Raw genomic sequence first — 16,895 nt, 5'->3', positions numbered from 1 at the left:
TCATATTTCAAACAATCTTTATGTATACATACTCACTGACCACTTTAGTAGCTACACCTTGGTAGTACCGGATTGGACCCCCTTTTGCCTTCAGAAGTGCCTTAATCTTCCGTGGCATAGATTCAACAAAGTTCAGGAAACATTCTTCACAGAGTTTGGTCCATATTGACATTATGGCATCACGCAGTTGCTGCAGATTTGTCTGCTGTACATCCATGATGCCCATCTCCCGTTCCACCACATCCCAAAGGTGCTTTAATGCATTTAATATGAATATATCAATATTCATTTTCAATCTGGTACTTAGAGGCTATTTGAGTCCAGTGAACTCAGTGTTGTGTTGAAGAAACCAGTCTGAGATGCTGCTGCTGGAAGTAGCCATCAGAAGATGGTAAACTGTGGTCATGAAGGGATGGAGATGGTCAGCAACAATACTCAAGTTCGTTGTAACCATGCCCAATTGGTACTAAGATGCCCAAAGTGTGCCAACAAAATATCCCCCACACCATCACACCACCTGCCAGGTGGAGGCCCATCTGTAGCAGAGATGCTCTTCTGCAGACCAAGGTTGTAACCAGTGGTTGTTTGAGTTACTGTTGGAACCAGTCTGGCCATTCTCCTCTGACATCTGGCATCAACAAGGTATTTCCGCCCAAAGAACTGCTGCTCACTGGATATGTTTTATTTTTCAAACCATTCTCTGAAAACCTTAGAGATGGTTGTGGGTGAAAATCCCAGTAGATCAGCAGTTTCTGAAATTCTCAGACCAATAGTCACGCCACGGTCAAAGTCACTTAGATCACCTTTGTTTTCCATTCTGATGCTCGGTTTAAACTGCAGCAGATCGTCTTGACAGTGTCTACATGCATTGAGTTGCTGCCATGTGATAGACTTATTAGAAATTTGCATTAACAAGCAGTTGGGTAAGGTGTACATAATAAAGTGGCCAGTGAGTGGATATATACATTCATATTTTTAACAGCTTATTGTTGTTTTTTTTTGCTTGTATTATTGTATTTTATTCTTAGAATTCTTAATGCATCTTTATATGATGGTTGCCTTAAATTTCCTTGTGCTCCTTTTACAAAGACAATAAACCCTTCTCTTCTATTCTATTTAGTGCACATCCTATTTTAATGTCACTCTTTTTGTTGTGAAACTTATAACGATATTTCCATCAGGCCATCCTCCATCTACAGCTTTAACCCTAAGAATCCATTTCTGTGAATTTATGCCCTAGCATTCAGTCATCCACATGTAATGACTTCATAAAATCATATTGTGTGTTTTGTACATAAATGTTTACAGCGAGGCTTGTTCATGAACAGTGCAGAGTTTATGGGTGTGCTGCAACCGGCCTAAACGTGTGTGACAGCGCCGGATAATTAACAGCTGATGAGGCAGGCAGGACCTAAAGCATACTGCCAGCTTTCTCATCTAGCTTTATGCTCAGCTCTGTGTCTCCTCTCAGAAGTGCTGGATCAGCCCCCGGGGGAGGCTGCACGCATATAGGGCGCCTTGCAAAAGATAAATGACCCTGGTCAAGAGGAAAGTAAACTAAAATTGGTGACCATCTCAACAGTTAAGTGTGGCAGTGAAATGTTCAATTTGTGAGCATATCTTTGTCTATTTGTTATTGTTTTCAGTTCTTCTTTTCATAAATTCCCTGTGATAAGTCTTTCTTCGTGGATTGTTAGCTGTGTGCTAATATGTGCGTAGCTTCCAGTAAACTCCAAAAAGTTCTTTCTTTGTGTTCTGCTTTATCACGGGGTTGTAGTTTATACTTCTTTTCTCACTTTGCCATGTAAAACTAAGTGTTCTTTATCTCCTGAAAAACATAACATTCTTGTCAAAACTAAAAAAAAAAGTATCTGCGTTAGCTAATTAGCACCTGCATCTCATAGGACTGGAAAAAAGGGAGAGAGCACAAAGTGAGATCAGCCACAAGGGGAGGTGTGAGAAAGCTGTGCATAAATGGAAATGATGCCTTTAATTATGCATGAATACATTATCACTTCAAAGATAAGAATTTGTTCCCCTTGTTTGCTCTGTTGGAGGATTGGTTGATATCAAGGGGACAGCACGGAAAAAACCCCGGGAGTTAGCATCCAATGAAAAGAGACCCCTCAGTAATGTAGACTTATAAGGCACAAATGGATGCAGACACATCTGCAGTTCCTTTTTTATGAAATAATGTTTCACTAATAAATGCACGGACTCCTGAAATCCTTGGCCTGCTGTAATCACTTAATTTCTTTCTTCTTCTTCTTTCTTTTTTTTTTTTTGTTTTACATTTTTCTTCCTTTCCTATCAAATGTCAAAGTGCCACTCAAGCAGAGGCTTGGAAACATTCATTCATTCATTCATCTTGTAACCTTTGTGCTATCCAAGGCACTTTAACATTGGGAGTGGGGTCATCTAGACCCACTAGACAGTGCGCTGAACCTTTTTTTTTCAATGATCTGTGATCTTCACTGATGTCCATGGATTACATGAAACTTTCCACCTTTATCCACCTTTGTCATGGTAGGGAGAACACGTCAATGTAAGGGTGGGGTCATCTAAGATAGCACGAGGGTTAAAGCATTTTTTCCCTCACGGGGTCACGGTGGGCTGCTGGAGCCTATCACCTTCACTTGTGGAAACATTTTCTTTTTCAATCTCTCAACTTTAATGAATAAGAAAGGACCCTTTACTTCACAGTGGCTTCAGTTTTAACGACTAACTGTATGTATCAAAAATGATACAAGTGGTTTTAAAGGGGGAAAATGCTGAGAAGTTAGTTTTCAAGTTAAGACTTTGTGATGAGTAACAAAACCTAAATCACTTCTTCATCTCTGTGCTCAAAGTATTTTCTAATAGTATGCCCTTTGATTATCAAGAAGCCCTACTCATGTTTATGCAGCTGTTAAGAGATTGTTTTTTACCGTTTCCAATTTTTATTTTATCAACACTTCGCACCAAACGCGTAAGTAAAGAAATGTTTGTGTAGATATATTTTTTACCACAGCAAAAAAAGAGATTTTTCACCGACTTAAACAGGCTTTTGTGTTAGGGTGACTTTTGTTAATTGGATGGGAATGTTTTAAACATTTAAAATAACATAAATTTTTATTCGGATCCTAATTTAAAAGTAATGCTTTTCCAAAAGGGACGAAGTGAGTCAATAAGGTCAAATCATGCTAAAGTCTACACTTCCATTTAATAAAGGATGTAAAATTTAACAGAAATGTAATATTTGTGTGTAATCGTGTATAAAAGGAAACATTTTAGTTGAATCTTCAACTTTTTTTTGCCAGAATGCTGTACTCTCCACCATCCAAGATTACAACAAGATATTGAGGGTCTAAAAGTTTTTTTGGACTCCTCGGTGACCTACATTTCCACCGAATGCAGAAGCGTAATACGTTTCGCACATGGCCGCTGGCTGTCAGCCGATTTACACTTCCAATTGAAAAGCAAATGAGAATTGCCCAGGAACACTTCCCTTACTGTAAAAAGGGCCTCACCGGAATCAATATGGCTGCACGCATGGCGATTTGAAAGAGCCTTAAATTTAAGCGGGCAGGACAAACTAATAGAGCCAATTGCTTTGACTCTGTGGAATTATACAGCTGGGAGTAGGAAAGTAAAAAAGGCTAATTAAATCAGTAAATTCTCTCAAGGCTTTTACTGTCTGCCACTTCACCTGTGTCACTCTACTGTGCTCAACCTCCTCATATCTAAAACACTACTTGCCCCCAGAAAAGGACAATGACATTACTCCCACAAGGTGGTAATAACAGCTGTGTTTATTTTACCTTGATTGTATTTTAAGGTCCCTCTTACTCAGTTGCGGGAACAACAATCACTTTTTGATTTGCGCTTAAGCGTACGAGCTCTTATTTAGTTGATATTGTCAGGAACCGCCCCAAGTATTTGAGAAAATGTTAGCTTTTGAAGACGGTGTTATCACAAAGCCCAGAGAGTGACCAGCAGGGGGTTTAATAACTGAATGACTGCAATGCTGTGTCCGTTTACAACCGGTCTACTCTGACGGGAACAACAGCCTTTAAAAATGCCTCTTTTATTCACAGGCAGTCCCCTATTTTCATAAACCAAGGTCATCTGAGGAGAGGAGCCGAGCAACAGCTGTCTGCCTGATTTGTCAGAAAGAAAGAAAAAAGCTGTCCAGTCATCAATTCAAAGTTTCTGCTGTTCTTATCAAGACCTCATTTAGTGATAATTAGATGAAGGAGAAATTGGAGACAAACCGCACAGCAGCTGTTTTTAAGGCCGTCCCTTCAACACCAGGCCTGAAGGCATGACGCTCATTTTCATCGCTGTTCGCCTCATTATTCCCACTGCCTGTCTGCTGAGGAAAGGCTCTTAATAACTGTTTGTTTTTGATTAATCACGCTGAAATATGGTAAATGTTATGTAAACAAAAAAGTAACGGATGTTTATGTTATTTCGGAGATGACAATAAAAGACAAAAAAAGATTTTTTTCTAAAAGGCAGACTTACAGCAAAGTTTCTGGGGGGAAAACACATAATGTGGACATTAAAGCAGGATTTCACTTATTAAATCCAAACAAAATTCCAGAAACCAAAACGTAAACTCCGTCCGTCCGTCCGTCCATCCATCCATCCATCCATCCATCTTCTTAACCCACTGTATCCCTGTCAGGGTCATGGGGTTGCTGGAGCCTGGGTACTATTGGGCAAAGGCAGGGTACATTCTGGACAGGTTGCCAGTTTGTCGTAGAGCCACACAACCACTCCCCCACACACTCACACCTGAGCACTTTAGAATAATAAATTAACTCACAAATCTTTTTGCACTCAGCCTGTTCCCCAATGTGTTTCTGCATCGGTTAAGGAGTTAGGAGATTATGTGTGAGTCGGGGGGGGTTTTAAATTATTGTACATCTTTTATCTAAGTATTTTATGTGTACAGCACTTCGCATTAGATTTTTTTTATTAAAAGTTCTGTTTGAGTAAATATTTATGTATAGTTTTTTTTTATTTGATTTGATTACAAATATTTTTTTGTTTAATATTTTATTTTTATTTTGTTTCTTTTTTGGATTGTGTTTATTTCATTGGAATAGCATTTTGGTTTCTGGCACTTTTTTATTTCTAAAACATGATATTGTTTTTTTTATTAATTGTTTTGCTTTTTTAATTGCCGTTATGGCCTGTTTTTGAGTTAATTTGCACTTCAGGGCCACCGTACTTTATAGTATATTTTAAAGTTTGTGTCTTAGCCTGGCTTATTTGCTCACAGCTGTTGACTCTTTGCATCTGCACGCATCACAGTGATGAATTATTTTGTATTTTCATGCAGCCGTGTGAGGTTGATGATCATGTTATTTGTAGTCATATGCTGCACATGGGTTCAGCTAATGTATTAGATTTGATTTTTTCCATATTTTCCTGTTTGACTGTGACAGAGGGATACAAAATCTTGAGTAGCAGTTGATATTTTCACACAGAGGGCGAAGATGTAAATGTTTGTCAGCACACACACATGCTCAACCACGCACCACATATGTGTCACTCCTATTAATCTCCTGTTGTCTCTCTTTGGTCCTTGTTTAGAATCACAGTGCACACTGTGTGGTGAACCAGAAGGTGAGTGGGCCTTTGCCATTTTCCGAAAGCTCTCGTCATTGTCATCTCTCGGCTTGTTGTTGGCTGCTGGTGGAGGGCGGGAAGTGGAGCGTGGGCATCACTTCACCGCAGAAACAATGTTCTTCAGTCTCCATCTCCAAATGCATCCTACTGGTGATGCTCCTGCAGAAAACTGCATCCGTTTAAGAGAGTCCCATGTGTAGGATTGCATTGCTGAAGAACATATAATCCCGGGAGCCAATCATGTTTCTGTTCTCGCTGACAGGATTGGTTGACAGCATGACGGCTGAAGGGCGCTTTCTCTGAGTCTTTTCTAACCTTTTGCTGCTTTTTTTTTTTTTTTAGTAATGGTTTGCTTAAATAAGAACATTGATACTTTATTACACAAAAACATCTCAAGTATTTTATGCTATATTAGGAATTTTTGTCTCGTTCTTGATGCCTCCTTCATTTCTGAGTGCATATATTTCTTTCCATTTCATCATGAAGCCTTTTCTTTGCATGACATATTGTTATGCTGGAATCCTTTTTTTTTTTTTGTGCTCGGCTACATGTGCTTGTTGTTCTACAGAAAACAGACCAGAGTTGAAATGTTAAACACCAAGAGCTCATACGCAAACATATTTCCTTATGGACTCTGTGACGGACATAATATTTCACTGTGGCTTTAACCTTGTCCAGAAATCAGCCGTGTGCCTTTAAGCCCAATAAGTACAACTTTATGTCTGAAAAATCAATGGGTCTCTCTCTGCTTTGCTTGATTGGATTAGGAGGTAATCAAATCCAGCATAATAACTGTGTTCTTGTGACCTTCCTGCTGAGACAGGCCAATGCGAGAGGAAGACTGCATGAAGGATGGGGAGTGAGCGAGCATGTATGCAATGTTTTATGAGGGTGAGTGAGTTTGCAGATGGAGCATTGTTTCGAGACACTGTGGTGCTGTTGCTTCAGAGTTGAAAACCACATAGATGGACCCAATGTCACTACAACTAACATGAAACATCCCTCAAGAGAGAGTTTGGAGGTTTATAATTTAATTGGTGGTCCAAAGAGGCAGCCTATGTACTTCCAAAATAATGCTTTTCAAATGCAAAATTATTTAGTGCAAGGTGCAGTTCAATACGTGACCAGTAGGTCACACAAGCTAGCCGATAAAAATGATTAGTGCTGTCATGTGATTCATTTTTTCTGCGGTAAATTAATCATGTCCTGTAATTAATTAATCTAATTAATTGATTTTAGGCTACAAGGTGGCGCAGTGGTTAGCGCTCTTGCCTCACAGCAAGAAGGCTGCATTTAATGGCAGATTTGTCACACTATACTGAAACTTATAAACGCCAAATCAAAGATAAGGAGAAAGCAAGAAGAGACACAACCATGTGAAAAACATTTTTGTTGCAAACACAAAAATATTTTTGAAATAAAAAAAATTGTTTTTTGAAAGCAAATATTTAATATTTTTATCTACAACTTGAAAAGTTTTGTTTGCAAGGTGGTGGCATAAATGTCACTTCATAGAGCCCTGCCGTTGTCCCCGTCTTAGCTGGACATGACATCACCAAACCCTGATCTTTTAAAAGAAAAAGGGGGAATAAATGTGGGACCAACAAGACTAAGGTCTAATCTGAATTCTTCGTCTATCCGTTTGGTTTCTCCCTACCCCTACTTTTTTCCCTCAAAGCGGAAACATATAGAAAAAATCGTGCCTTTACTATGACTCAATGACATCATTATTAGTCGCCAGTGATCTACGTTAGTGCTGCCAGCGCTGGGAAAATACATAATATCGGTTTCAAAAAGTCATGCTTAAAGAAGAACTCACTACTTACGTTTAAATGTAAAGGTCTGTGCTTCAGAGCACACGTGAAAAAATGCGATTCTCCTCCATGTCACAGGCGCGACACAGAACACCCTACTGGCAGAGGGATAGCCAACCTTACGTCGCCATGGTCCTCCTTAAGAAAACAAGTTCAGACACCACTAAAGCACCAAATGCCCCTACAATTTGAGTAATAGGGAGGAGCCAGAGGAGTAGAGAATGAATCCGCATTCGGCCTACAAACTTCTGTTGGATCCATTGTCTGTTTATGAGAACTGGAGCGAGTGATTGTGACGTCACCCTAAAATATGACTTACTTCCAGCTCCAATTAAATTATTTGCTAGTCAGAGGTGAGCTTGTTAGAAGGCCACACCCCTGCACCTTCTAAGGACCTTGGAAGAATCTACCAATCAAATGCTTCGAATGTTTGACTTAAAACCACAAATTAGGATCATTGCGAACATGCTCAAAAAAGGTAGCAGAGTAGGAACGGTTATTTTGACCGAGTAATAGCTATTTATTTCTCAATAGAGGATTTTTAGCATGTTGTAGCCAGCAAGTATTTCCTGTTTGGAACGCCAGGGGGGAGGGGTTACACAGTCCAGTTCTCATATACAGTAAATGGTTGGATTTTAAACCTGATTTTAACTTTTTATGTATTGATAACGGTAAAAATAAATACCTTAAGAAAAGTTGGGTTAAAAAAATAAATCTATATTGATCCAAAATAAATCTGACTTAACTGCACCTTGTTGCAAAAGGGTATTAGTTTGGTGAACAGACTTCTCACAACTGTATTGGTGGGACATTTTATTTCCTAGTTAATTTCTATGTGAACAGCCACCCCTCAGCAAATTAATTTCCTCAGAAAAAATTATTACACACTTCAGATTGTGAGCTTTTTAAGGAGCACTTCTTAAGAAAGCCAGCTTTTAGCGAGATGTGTGAAAAGATGCTTTTACAAGACGAGGGAGCGGCATTGAAGATCAACAATTAAACTGTGGTTCAACAGAATTAAAATCATTCCTTCAATCCTAAATACTTCAAGAAGCCTTTTATTAATGTCTCCCCATCTTATCATAAAAGAGATGATTTTGAAAAGTCTGCAAATTCATGAGAGTAAAAGGAAACAAAAAATCACCGAAACAACATTTTTTCATATCTCCTACTTTTTTCTGTGGAGTCTTTGATTCTGGTGCAGGCGGGGAAAATGTGTTTTGCTCCGAAAAGGTCTACAATCAGAGTTATGACTAATGATAGCTTTTCAGTTATGGTGGCATCCTTTAAAAGCTGCTTTGTATCTAGATTGCATCAAATATTAATATGTCAGAGCCTTTTGTGAGGCAGAGTGAACGCTGTGTGGATTGGATCTGTTTCAGCTTATTTTTAGGCTGCATTCGTTCTGACAGTCGGGGGAAGAAAAGGGCAAATGTAGAGTTGCACATTTTCACAAGTATTTGAAAGCTGTAAAAGTCCAATAGGCCTTTTTATTTTTTTGAATTCTCATAAGATATTCTCTGTGCATGCTGCATTGTGTTCGCAAAGAGATTGTAAACCATTTAAAGGTCCCCCAGCCATTGACAGACAAGCTCGTTTTTAAAATGACAAACTTGGGCTTTTGTAGTTTTGGAATTAAATGAGAATTACAAAAAGGTAAATGAGAGTTACAAAAGGAACGGAAAAAAATATATGTTTTGTTGAACCACAGAAGGTTTAACCCCTTGATGCCTGAATTTAATTCCAGTATTTATGTAAGTAGATGCCATATTAAGGTAATTTTAAAGCAGCAGTGGTGTGATGCATATTTGAATCAATAGGCACAATGGGGATAATGATACTACACTCAATGGGGTAAGGAATAACTCGCAAAGGCAAAAAGAAGACAACCTTCAGTTTTTAGTGGTTAAGTGTTGTCTCGATTACAGACATATGTCCGGTTGCCTGCTTTTATGGTACTTAGAAGTTTCAGTCAGTTTATGGCGACACATTAGTGTTTTGAACAAACATTTCCAATTAAAATGATGACGCGAGCTGTGAATTCAGATAAATAGGACTTTTCAGTGAAAGTAAAGCTGTTAGGTTTTTTTCTCTCCAAATAAAGACATTTTTTTCACAAATCAACAAAGGTTTATTATTGAAATTTTTGTAGAACTTTAAAAATGGGTCAACTTGTCAACTGTGTGCAGCGTGAGATTAATTTTGATGTGTAAACATTCCTTAAATTATCCTTTACCTTTAAATTCGGAAGCTGCAAATACTGAGCCTTGGTGATATGATTGACCAGAGTTTTGACTAATCAGAACTCACCTGCTTGTATGTAATTTATATGTTGAGGGACGGATAAAGGTCTGCGGAACACCCATTGACTGTATATGAGAACTGGACAGAGTGACCCCTCCCCTATCTTGATGCAAACAGGAAGTACTGGAACCAAGAAGCCGAAATCCCATAGACTGAGAGGTGAATGGCTATTTCTCAGTAAACATGTTCTTGTAAATCCCATGGCCCCTATGTCCAATGTTCAAAATGTTTGATTAACAAGTGGAAGGGGTGTGGCCTTCCAACAACAGGGTCAGTTCACCAAGTAACCACTAGAGCTTGTTACAAAATCAAAGGTTTTCCCGTTCACTTTAGTGTGAAATGATCCAATAGAAATAAATTTTATGTTTTTAAAACTCAGTTTTAAAAACATTTTCTTACGATGGGTAAGTTTGTGATGGGAATGCATTATGTTTCTTGTTATTTAAATTGTTTTACCATATCTGGCAAAACTGTCAAGCTTTTTTGAAGAAGTAGCTTTCTTAGGGTCATCTGTGATTAGATTTGTCTCTAGGAAACTACCAAGAAAGAGGAGAAGCTATGCATTGTTGTGCTACCCTGTTTGAAAAGTCTGAAATTGCCAGTTTGTATCTTAATTCATTTACAACCGTACCTTAATGCCTGCAGATAATAATCTCTTCAGGTGGACAGATAAAGAGAAAAATAATGTGAGAGGGTCTAAAAATCAAGCATTTTCTTTTGCACTAGTAGCTACTATCTTTTCAGCAGACTATAAAGTTAGGGCTACATGCCTTATGTGGTCTGTCTGTCTTTGAACTCCCTCATGGCTCACCGACATCACAATAAAAAATCACAAACAATATTTCTTGTCGAGTTTAATATATGTTAGAGCCTAAAACGCTGAAAGCGCTTTGTTTGGTGAAGATGCTGAATAATTATTTTTGTTGAGGTCATTATTTCTTCCCGGACTGTCTTCTGCAAGAACGTTGAAAGATCAATTTTTTTTTTTATATGCACCAATTTAAGCTTTTTTTCCTTGGGTTGCTGTGTGAAATGAACCATATCCATAGTTTGAAATGAAGTACACCAAGTGTATTCCAACAGTGGAACGGAAAAGACATTCATATAAGAAAGCAGGGTGGCATAAAGTAACCCAACTTTTTACTGAAAAAAATAAGAAATGACATGACCTTTACCTAGCTACCTCTGTAAACTGTCTTACTACAGATAGAAAAACACTGAGGTATGAATAAAAGCTGCTTTGGAGGAATAGCAAACATTGGACTATTGTTGACAATGTGGCCTTAAATGTTACTGAAAAACCAAAGTCTTTTTGACAATTGCCCCTTTAACATTAAACTCCAGATCTGATATTATTGGAGAACTCACCCTTTGAAGGCTTGTTGTGACAACTTTAATACAAGTTAAAATATGTTCAGTCTCTTTAGAGATTGTGTTTTAGAAAATCCATATAGTTAAATAATTATTTCCCTGTTAAATGTTAGTGCATGGACAGTGGAATCCACTTTCAGTCCATTTGGATTGATTGGGGGAGTGCCCCAAGGATCGGTTTAGAGACCACTCTAGCCAAACTAGAGCCAAAGAGCTCTGAAAGCTGTTTAGAACCTATTCCAACTCTGCTAGTCAAGCCAGTTTAAGGTTTGTATGGGGGTTGACCCATACAGATGCTGTTGGCTTTTGGGTTGTCCAGACTTACAGAGGGTCGTAGAGGGGAGTGGCCACATCCTAGGGTCAGCGCAGGAGTGTCTTGCAGTTACCTTTAGGCTAATTGAAAATGGAATGCATGAGTGTCACCCATGTGGTGAGTGAATTGTGAAGTGTTCGTTGCAGACACTTATGACGTTTGGGTGATGGTGTTGTACAGTGCCCTTACGCAACCCTCTAGTCATCAGTAAAACCTTTGTCACAACTGCCCTTGTAGCTAGACATCGGCTGTCTGCAGGAAAAAAAAGCTCAAATCTGTACAGGGCATGCAGGTGGCCCACATGTCTGCTCTGCACAGTCTACAGGGGTATTGTAAAATGACAAAAACATATGTTGTACCATATGTGGTATGTTGTAAAAGTATTCACTACAACCTGTCAATCAAAGTATGCCCGTGGAAAAAAGTGTGCAGGAAAATGTTTGCCCTACAGGCTCACTGAGCGGTCTACAGCCTTTCTATTTCATATGGTCCACCTGCGTGCCCTGTACAAGTTTGCACATTTTTCGCAGACAGTCTGTATCTATCTGTATCAGGGCAGTTGGGACTAATTCTTAGGACATAGGTTATAGATGACATAATAGCAAAGCATCTTTCAAGTAATCTGAAGTTATGATGCTTGCAGTTTGCTCTTTGCCACTACTACTCTGGTCGCTAGCAGTCTATATCTCTACAAGTTGGGTAAGAGGCTTAGTGTTTCCATTCGAAAGAGGCAGCATGACTATGCATGGAAGAAGTGTGCTGGACCTCCTGAAAACAAGTCTACCGGCGGAGATCGTACTTGAGATCGGCTAAGGCAAGACTGAAGATGACCTTATCATAATCAAGGAATGCAGTTGTGTTGAGCACAGCCCCTACAGTTCTGCAGGAAGGAAGTGGAAGAGCTAAAGGCTCAGGCAGCACCTAGACAGAGATGTTGTTAGACAGGTGCAGCAAGGATGTGATGGCTTTGGATTAAATCCATCCCAGCAGTCATGGTGCAGAGCATCTGCAGCTGAATGTAGGTGAAATTAAAAAGCAAAAAGAGGCTGAAAAATGTGCAAAAGGTCAGTGAATCAGATGGGAAGGTACAAAGAGAAAAAAATTGTCATAGAAAGACATAAGGGATGGAGGGATAAACATTCAGAAGCAGCTTCCCTTTAGGAAATTCTATAAGTAATCTTGTCACACATGAGATTTACAAAAAGGCATTATCAAGTGCTAAAATATTTAGCAGCAACAACTGAAGGTACATGCATAAAAGCAAATGCAGCATTGTGGAAAAATAAGCAGGGAATGGTGTTTGTGAAGGAGAGAAGTGGAGCACTTAGGCAGTCGGTGGGGAAGGTACTGACTGTTGAATCAACACAAAGAACTGAGGATGAGTGAATGTAGACTTGGGTGGCCAACTTATAGGTTCTTCAGAACATTGCCTGCACAAAACAGAGATCACAGTTTCTGTGTATAACTGTAGACATGACCTATAAAAGAAACTTAAAAACTAGCAACAGATGCATAAAAAGGCAGATGGAGAGCTAAAGACCATCCAATGAAAATGGCCGGTGGAGGTTGTGGCAAGGAAAACTTGTTCTCCACCGAGAGTTTGGCTTTTAAAGGGAAGAACCTAAAGCAGGTGATAAAAAAATATGGCCGACACTGTAGCTAGATGCAGTGAGTTGTGTGAAAAAATAAAAAGATGCAGTGTGGGGCGGTGTCAGTTAAGTACAAAAGCTAAAGACATTGACTTGGTTTGGTTTGAATGAGTTGTTGAGGAAAGGAGAGAAGTCTGACTCTTTCTTGTCCATCCATCCATTCATCCATCTGTCCGCCCATCAATGCTCCAAATCTCTTTATTCCCTCTCAGGATCACAGGGTTGCAGGAGCTGATCCAGCTACTGTTGGGTGAAGGCGGGAGTACACCCTGGACAGGTCGCTAACCACACACTCACATTCATACCAGTTGGGACAATTTAGAGTCCACTCGTTGTTGTGTTAGGATTGGGACTTTGTTGGTCAAGCTGCAAATTTGCCTTTTGGATTTTTTAAGATTGATGTTCGGCTGTTTTTTGCATTGTGTTTTAAGCTGAGTTGCTTCCCGCAAATGGATGTTCAAGTTGGTGTGGTAAATCTGCATTTTATCTATTATATTTTTGTTTGTTTTTCCTCATCTCATCTTGTAGAGACTGACGTTACCAATAATTCCAACCCTCCTGGGCATGTTGGCCTCCTTATTCGCTTTTATTTTCCATCCCACTCTCTTTCTCGTCTCTATCTTGGTGACTGCCATTTATCATAATAATCATTAGGGTTAACTAGTTGTCAGCCTCATGATTGCTTGCTGCCGGCTGATGAGCAACTTGTGTTTATAGAGCTGGGGGCATTTGGCTGCAGACAAAACGGGGGATTGTTCTGGGGTGCTGAAAAACATTATTTAGTCTTCTCTGTGTCCTGTCTCTTATGTCGAGGACGCCCACCTAAAGACCCCCAGTGATCTGTTTGCACCCTTATACCCACACTAGAGGTGCGTTATTTTAGAGTATGCATCAGGTGCAACCTGATGTTTGTCTTGGAGATCAACCAGGTTGTCATTTCACGTGTCTGCTAGGCTTTTAATGCCATCTATTGACAGTGAGGGGAAAAGTCTTCTGCAAGTTGTACCAATTAAAAAGATAAGAGAGATCTGTAATGTTCATCATAGTTACCCTTCATCTGTGAGAGACTGGATGGAAAATAACTTCAAAGCATGTTGTTCACACCCCCATGCTTCACTGTGTGTATGGTGTTATTGGAATACAACTTCCCCTTCCAGACACAGCCACTGGCAAAGACTTCCATTTTGATCTCATTTAATCGGATGGCATCCTCCCAATCCACCTCTGGATCATCCAAACCGTCTCTGGTTTGAGATTTTTCTGACAGACTAGAAGTCAAGTAATGTGGTGGAGCAATGATGATATGGGTTTGTTTCCCAGTATATGATTGAAGTTGTTTTTTTCAAGGTCAACTGAGCTTCTTACTTCAAGATAAAAGTAGATTTGAAATTGATCTGCATACAATTTTTTCTTTATCTTAAAGGGAATGATAGTTTTCTACATAGGTGATTAGCAAAATCAGAAATAGTTTTATTGGATAACTGTGAGTGCGCATAAAAGTAATTTGATTTTGGTGACTTATGCTCTCATGTACAAAGTAAACAAAGACAAAGCATAAATAGATGTGAAAAATAAAAACAAGATAATGGTATCTGTATTTAAGTCGCTTTAACTAATCAAGTTAATCAAAATTGAATGAACCCAGACCACATTATGACGAATTTTCAATGATTATCTGTTTGTTTTTCACCAAAACATTGAGACAACACTTCAAACTTCAAACTATTCCAGAAGCTTGACATAATTGTACAAATAACTTGCATGTATCATTTTACAGACCCCGTACACATAGTGGTCGTAAAATGTTGAACTCTCATAGCTCGTGCCGCGACATTTTGGTAAAAGCTTCACTGCCCTCTGCCAGCAGATTTGCTCCACCCCATAGTCCCGCCACCAAAAAAGCCTGACGGCCAATACTGCAACTTTGTATTTGCAAAGCCTCTCTCAATCCTGGGAGACCATCACAATGTTGCGGCGGCTTAACGTTTGAGGGGATGGCAAAGCAGCAGCTTTCTGTCAGCCCCAGCTATTTCACAGAGGAAGAAAGGGAGCGAGCAGGGAAAATAAAAAAAAAGGAAATATGACATGGAGAGATTGCCTGCAGCTGACCAGTGCAGAGGGATTTAAAAACATGCTATTTAAACTGCCAGCAATCTTATTTCTTTTCAACAGTCGCCAAGGAAAAGTGCAGCTGGCAGTCAATCCTTTGAGCTTATCACAAGAAACTGAAGTTGCTCATTCTGCTCTCCCCACTTTTATTTTAGTCAGAAAAAAAACAAAAATTATTGTTACTCAACAGAATTATTTTTACTTAACACTTCATATTTCAGTTCCTCACTTTTAAATTGTGTTTTTAATGGCTTTAGAAAAGCTTTTCTGCGAACTAGACATAAAAAAATATCTTATCAAACTGAGAAAAAAACTGCTAATATTATTAAAAACCATCTAATGGGACCGCAGTTTTAGCACAGGTGTGACAAATGTGCCGTGATGGAGAAGGAAATGGAACACTTCTTACTTTCTCACCCTCTGCTGCCTTCAATCTGTCGAAGTCTGAGTCACCGAGAGCTCTGAATCAGTGGCAGAATTCATGTGAGAGAAATGCTGGTGGTTAACTGTGGAGAGACTCCTTCAGCTTCATTAGCACAAGCTGAAATCAGTCATACTACTCCTTTATTTGCACAGTGTGACACTGCAAAGCCCAATTTCTTCACTGGTGCTGCAGCAAGGAATAAAAGCCCCTTCGCCTGTGTCTCCTGCAGCTGAGGAAATGTCTGCAAGGAAGCAAATGTGGATGCTCAGAAACCCCTGGGGAAGAATGGGAAACAGAGAAGAAGGGGCTCTTGACATTATTTTAAGCAAACAGCAGCAATATAGTAAAAAGAATCAACAGAGAAGGTGAGATCTAAGCTTTGTCCCTTCAAAAATTAAACCAGTCAGAGGTAACGTTGACAAAAAGGATTTCAAAAATACTTTTAAAAAAATTAACGATAATAATTATTTACCACCGTTTTAAATGCATTGTGTTTTCTGTTCTGGGAGAAAAAGGGGATTTATGTCAAATAAAAGCAGCTTTTCATCAGCATGCAGGACAGAACTGTATTGTACATTATTTCAAAGTCATTAGCATCCATTGAAATGTTAGCTGCTAATTACCTAAATGCACATTCGAAAAATAAAAATGACAATTTAATAAGCTAGGAAATAGGACAACTAGTATAAAATTTAATATAACAAATATTCAAATATTAAATGCATTGTGTTTTTGGAACATATTTTCTGTTTGTATTTTTACTGTTAGTTGTAGTAAAACGGTTAATGAATTAAATCTTATATTTTCTACATCCCCCTTGATAATTGGCACTATTAATTGAATGATGAGAATACTCAAAACAAAAAAGAAGGAAAAAAAACGTATGATATATATATATATATATATATATATATATATATATATATATATATATATACACACACACCAGTATGTTTATGTTGAGAGTGTCAAACATGTTGAGACAGGATTTATCATTTAATACACTACACCCAGGTTTATTATAAGCCAACTGACAGGTTTTTCTTCATTTTCACTCGCTTTTTAGCAAATTTAAAGTTATGATTTTTTTTAAGTCATTTTTTTTAATTTGTTGATAAAAATGGATTCAGAAAAATCTTTTTTTAATTTGTTAATTAGCAGAATGATTTTTCTGAAACTTTACTTTTTTTGTGAGACCCTTTCTGAAATATTACAATATCGTGAAAAAGTTTATTTATTCCCATAATTCCAATAAAAAATGTACAACTTTTATAGAATATTATTCAGGTCCC

At 38.6% G+C, this 16,895-nt stretch overlaps 1 protein-coding gene across 6 annotated transcripts in view; it reads left to right on the top strand.

The window, feature by feature from the left end:
- Nucleotides 1-16,895, top strand: part of dlgap2 (DLG associated protein 2) — a 144,145-nt gene that overhangs the window by 27,875 nt on the left and 99,375 nt on the right. For 3 of the 6 annotated variants that reach the window (XM_020713716.2, XM_011490496.2, XM_020713717.1), the window contains one exon: nt 5,584-5,616. The exons of the other annotated variants lie outside the window; for them this stretch is intronic. The gene's annotated coding sequence lies outside the window, so the exon portion shown is untranslated. Of the gene's footprint in view, nt 1-5,583; nt 5,617-16,895 lie in introns of those variants that run through there. 6 annotated transcript variants of the gene reach the window in all.

Source organism: Oryzias latipes, chromosome 22 (genome assembly GCF_002234675.1).
Source record: "Oryzias latipes chromosome 22, ASM223467v1".
Taxonomy (NCBI): Eukaryota; Metazoa; Chordata; class Actinopteri; order Beloniformes; family Adrianichthyidae; genus Oryzias; species Oryzias latipes.
Note: the sequence above shows the minus strand (reverse complement) of the source record. Positions and strands in the feature narration are given on the sequence as shown.